This window comes from Rosa rugosa, chromosome 7, assembly GCF_958449725.1.
Source record: "Rosa rugosa chromosome 7, drRosRugo1.1, whole genome shotgun sequence".
Classification (NCBI taxonomy): Eukaryota; Viridiplantae; Streptophyta; class Magnoliopsida; order Rosales; family Rosaceae; genus Rosa; species Rosa rugosa.
In genome coordinates this window covers 21,421,516-21,427,515 of record NC_084826.1, presented here as the reverse complement: position 1 = coordinate 21,427,515, position 6,000 = coordinate 21,421,516, and positions in this window count along the sequence as shown.

Sequence of the window (6,000 nt, the reverse complement as noted above, 5' to 3'; positions counted from 1 at the left end):
CAGGGGCGTGCTGGGCTGCTGGCTGGTGTGCAGCGCGGGCTGTAGGGAGGTGGCTGGAGGCTGCAGGAAACGTGCAGGGCAGTGGGCTGCGGTGGGTTGCTAGCCGAGCTAGGGTTTAGGGAGGAGAGGACTTGCGGCAGATTTTGTGAGAGATAGTTTTAGGTTTTTTTTTCTTTTTTCTTTTGGGCTAGGGTTAGAACTCGTGTTGATAACGTGTTGTAGGAGAATGGAATTGTGTCTATTATTGATAATAGGAGCCCTTTAAATAGGGAGTTACAAGGTTCTCAAAAAGGTAATAGAATCCGATTACAATTGAATACCTATAACACATTCCTATTACAACTCTAAACCCTAGTTTGTAGAGGCACACATTATGTCGATATCCTTCAACAGACTTAACCCTAATTGGACTCCTACTAGGAAAGATCTTTTAATAAAAGATATCCAATTAAAATAAACAAACCCTAAATCACTTAGGACTTCAAAAGCACGATTTTATCAGTTGGAAAATATCTTTGTAAAATAAAATCTAAAAACCAAAAGATACTTTCCAAAATTGGACTCTCAAAAACGTAGGGTTGACTAGGACTAACTCGGGGATTGCAACACAGGTTGCAATCCCGTGCTTATGCATAAGATGCAATTACCTGAAATTCTCCGAGATCAGTTTTGATGAACTTTGTAGGCTTCTTCAGTGCTTTGTATAGGGATGCCAACACATCAAGTATAAACCTTATACCTACACATTGCTTTCTCCCTAGCAGTACTCTGGTGAAGCGTCTGTTTAGGCGCCCAGGCGAATGAGATACAGAGTTTATTAAAGCAAATTTTCTTCCTATGGGTGTGGATAAAATTCTTTCTATTCATTTGGTGGGTGGCGGAAGTGGAGATGTCATTGTTTTGCACTATAGTAAAGATGAGAATTTGCACTATAGTAAAGATGAGAATTACAATGTGAAATCAGGATATTGGTTGTGCAAGAAGTGGGGGTCTGGAACTGGAAGTTGTGGTGAGAAGAATGAGCTTAACTCCATTAATGTTTGGAGTCATATTTGAAACTTTGGATTCCGAACAAAGTTAAGCTATTCCTTTGGCAAGCTTGCCATTATTTCTTACATTGTTCTAAACGTCTACGGAGACAAAATATCAATTCTAATGCAAGCTTTGGCTGGTGGGGGGGGGGGGGGGGGGGGGGGGGGAGTTGCTGAGGAGTCTGTAATTCATTATATTTGGAGAAGCTAACCTAGCTGCATTGTATAAAGTCAGGAAGGATGCGAGCTTTTTACAAATGTTTTTGTTCATGTAGCTGCTACTTGTGCCATGGAGCTAGAGCTATTTGGAGTCCTTGCGTGGTGGATCTAGAGAGAGAGCGTGATAATGTTGTGCATAAGAACCGGTGATGGAGCGAAATGAGGTGGTCTGTAAAGTGACTACTGAGTGGTTTGAAGAGCACTGATGAAACTGGGAAGATAACCGTCTGCCAAAGCAGGGATTAGCATTACCAATAAAGGTGCAGGAGGAACGATAATGTGGAACAAAAGAATCAGAATAGTATATAACCCTCAGAAAAATAGTAAGGCTAAAATCTTACACAGGTTATAAGTCTCCACTGGTATTCATCTAGATTTCTAACTCAAATATCACTCTTCAATGTCAAATTGTACCATATGGCTCATATGAAAATGTATTCCGAGTTCAAGAACTTAATGAAATAATTCTAATCCCAAATTATTAACACACCAAAATGTCAAAAACTCTCTCAAAAGTCTACATATAACGAAGAACAAGACATTACAAAACACCAATTTTTTTTTTGTTTTTTTTTTTTTGAACACCAAAGAAAAGTAACCAAAATTTCAAAATCCTACCCCCAAACCTAAATCTAACATTGTCTTCAATGTTACAAATGTAAATCATAACAACATTAAATAAGATGGTGGATTAAGAAAGATAGTACTTTATTGACGCTTTTCTAATTTCCCTTGAAATTATTCCAACAATGAAACATAATTGATCAGTTGTAAGTGCACATTTCAATAGAAATTGACAAAATCAAACATGACTAATAAAAGACACTAAGAACTCAAAAACAAGTCTACAACTATAGGCACACGAGTATCATTAAAGAGCATCAATTCTAATAGACAGGATCAGTGCGAAGCACCTCCTCAACTTCAGGGATTTTCAACTCCAAACATGGCTTCAATTTTTTGCCATTAACTTTGAACACATCACCATTTTTTGGATTTTCAAATTCAACAGCTCCATGAGAATAGACGTACAGTGCGAACAAAGAAAGGTCTAGTCCAATGAGATCTTAACTTACCAGGAAACAACTGCAAACGAGAATGATACAAGAGGACTTTCTGACTAGATGTAAATGTTTTCCTCAAAATGTTCTTGTCATGAAACACCTTCATTCGACCCTTGTATAATTTTGCAGAATCATAAGCATCATTCCTAATTTCTTCCAATTTGAGTTGGAGTTTCCTATTTAAGTCCACCTTATCAAGAGAGAAGTTCAATCTCTTAATAGCCCAATAAGCTCTATGTTCTAACTCAACAGGGAGATGACATACCTTACTATACACAAGATGATAATGAGACATTCCTATAGGGGTCTTGAATGTAGAATGGTATGCCCAAAGTGCATCAATTTTCAAAAGACCAATCTTTCCTAGTGGAGTTGACCGTTTTCTCAAGGATATGCTTGATTTCCCTATTAGAAACTTCAACTTAACCACTCGTCTGTGGGTGATAAGGAGTTGCAACTCTATGTGTAATGCCATATTGTTTCATTAAGTGCTCAAAAGGCTTATTACAGAAGTGCTTCCCTCCATCACTAATGATAGTGCGAGGAGCACAAAAACGAGAAAATATATTCTCTTTCAAAAATTCGATCACAACCTTATGGTCATTTGTTTTGCATGCTAAGGATTCTACCCACTTAGACACATAATCAAATGCAACAAGGATGTATAAGTTATCAAAAGAATTAGGAAATGGTCCTATAAAATCAATACCCCAAACATCAAAGAGTTCAATGATAAGGATTGGTTTCAATGGCATTATGTTTCTCCTAGAAAGGCTTCCTAACTTTTGACATCACTCACAAGCTTTGCAATACTCATGTATCGCGGATGAGAGACGGCTAGTAGAATCCACATTGTAGGATCTTAGAAGTAGTCTTTTTGAAACTGAAATGGCCGCCACATGCATGATTATAGCAAAAGGAGATGGTATTGGTTTGGTCACTATCGGGAACACATCCTAATTATTTGATCGGGACAATACTTAAACAAGTAAGGATCATCCCAAGAGAAGTATATCACCAAGGCTAAGAACTTTGACTTATCATGTTTGCTCCAATGAGACGACAACTCACCAGTTACAAGATAATTCATGATATCGGCATACCATGGCAAATGAGAAACATGCATAAGTTGTTCATCAGGGAAAGCCTCGGAGATTGGGAAAGAATCCTCACTAGACTCAACAATTAATCTAGACAAGTGGTCCGCTACAACATTCTCAAAACCTTTTTTATCTTTGATCTCAATGTCAAACTCTTATAGCAACAGAACCCAACGGATAAGACGAGGTTTAACATCTTTTTTAGACAAAAGATACTTCAATGCAACATGATCCGAAAAGACAATGACCTTAGATCCTAAGAGATAAGACTTAAACTTGTCTAATGCAAAAACAACCGCCAATAACTTCTTTTCAGTGCTGGAGTAATTGAGTTGTGCATTAGTGAGAGTCTTGTTAGAGTAGTAAATGACATGGGGAAGTCTATCAATCCGCTGTTCTAAGATAACACCTATGGCATAATCAGATGCATCCACGCATGATTTCAAAAGGGCACTCCAATCGAGAGGTTGAATGATGGGTGCAGAAGTCAAAAGCGACTTAAGATTTTCAAAAGCATGTAAGCATGCATCAGTGAAACAAATGGAGCATCTTTGGCAAGTAAACTGCACAAAGGACGTGACATTTTACTGAAGTCTTTGATGAACCTATGGTAAAATCTAGCATGGCCTAGGAATGACCGAATCTCCTCAATTAACAGTTCTTGGGGGTGGAAGATTGGAAATCAAATCGACTTTGGCCTTATCAACCTCTATATCGTTGGAAGAAATCAAATGCCCTAAGATAATTTCTTTTTTGACCATAAAATGACATTTCTCCCAATTCCGAATAAGATTCTTCTTCTTATAACGAACTAAGACAAGGGAAAGATGGTGTAAACACTCATCAAATGAAGATCCAGACACTGAGAAATCATCTATGAATATTTCAAGGAAGTGCTCTGTCACGCCCCGATTTTTAAACATAAATAAAAATCGATATATAATCCCATAATTATACATGCGTGATGGTCCAGCCATCAATACAAAATACCTGGAAATTTTTTTCTTTTTTAAACCAAGTACATACTGATGCCCTGAACCTACTATGTCAATACAGACTCGCTCCGCAGAGTCAAATATTACACAAATTTACAAATTAAATTATCACAACCAAATAATAAGTAAATGCTCCTCAGAGCTTACTACAAGCGGAAGTCTTAATAACGGTGAAGTCACACAAAACTGGCTTCCTCAGAGCTTACTACAAGCGGAAGTCGTAATAACGGTGAAGTCACACAAAACTGCATTCCTACCGTAAAGATGCTAGCATGCTACCTCAGTTTCAGCCACGATTACCCTGACCTGCAGGATTAACCCCTACACCATTGAATAGTGCACCGGGTTGCCACACAACAAACCCGGTAAGCTTATGAAAGCTTGTATGAGTAACTCAAACACACACGCACAACTCGCCCAACGAGGAAAACCCATCAACTCGTGAAAAAGGAACACACATCCTGTTTTCCCAAAACAACCCATTCTTTTCCCAAAAGAAAACAACACAAATCACCCCGTGACAAAAATCATATTAATTGAAACTCTGACAATTCAAATATGTTTTTCCCCCAAAGAACACAACAAAAGTCACACCGTGACAAAATCATATAAATTGAACTCTGACGATTTAAATATGATACACGAGTCCACCCCGGACATTTAAGAGAAAAAAATCCCCAAAACTCCCCTTTTAAAACACGTTCTCAAATCAACAAAAGTCACCCCGTGACAAAATCATAATAATTGAAACTCTGACAATTAAATATGATACACAAGTCCTCCCTGGACATTTAAAAGAAAAAATCCCTGACACTTCCTTTTAAAACACGTACTCATGAGCATCAAATAGCTCCCCGCTACCCCCATGATGTACAATGGCAACAGACTAGAGCTCTAACTGATCGTATCCACTCACCCGGCCAAAGGCGTGAATTCCCGATATATATGCCTGAGGTCACTCCCAACAACCCCGAATCCTCAGACCTCCCCGGCCGTCAGATCAAAACATTTTAAAGCGATCACTCAGGACCAAAAGTTACTCGACTCTCAAAAGGAGATGTCACCCCGTGACCTCCGATCGTCAGACCTCCCCGGTCATCAGATCAAAACATTAAGCAAGTCGCTCTGGACCTAAAATATTAAACCAAATCAAAAGGAGAAATCACCACTTGTGACTCTAAGATCTTCCGACCCCCAATCGTTAGATCAAAACGTTCAAATCACATTAAAGCAACTCCCACCAAATCTTGACACTTTTCAACCAATAAAAATTCCCAATTCCTAAAACAATGTTTCCCAAAAAGTCAAGCCTCAAAACAATAGAATGAAACCCATCAATCCCTATTGCTTAAATCACCCATCAACCCATAAGAATATACATATTTCACGTAAATATATATATATATATATATATATATATATATATATATATATATATATATATATATATATATACACGTGGTCATTCACTCAGGAATGCCACTAATACCAACTATAGTTTGCAGTTAACTAAATAACTCTCAAAACAATAAAGGTAACTCCGTTCGTAAATGAACATTGTGAGATTACTCACCTCAGAATCCTGCTGCGT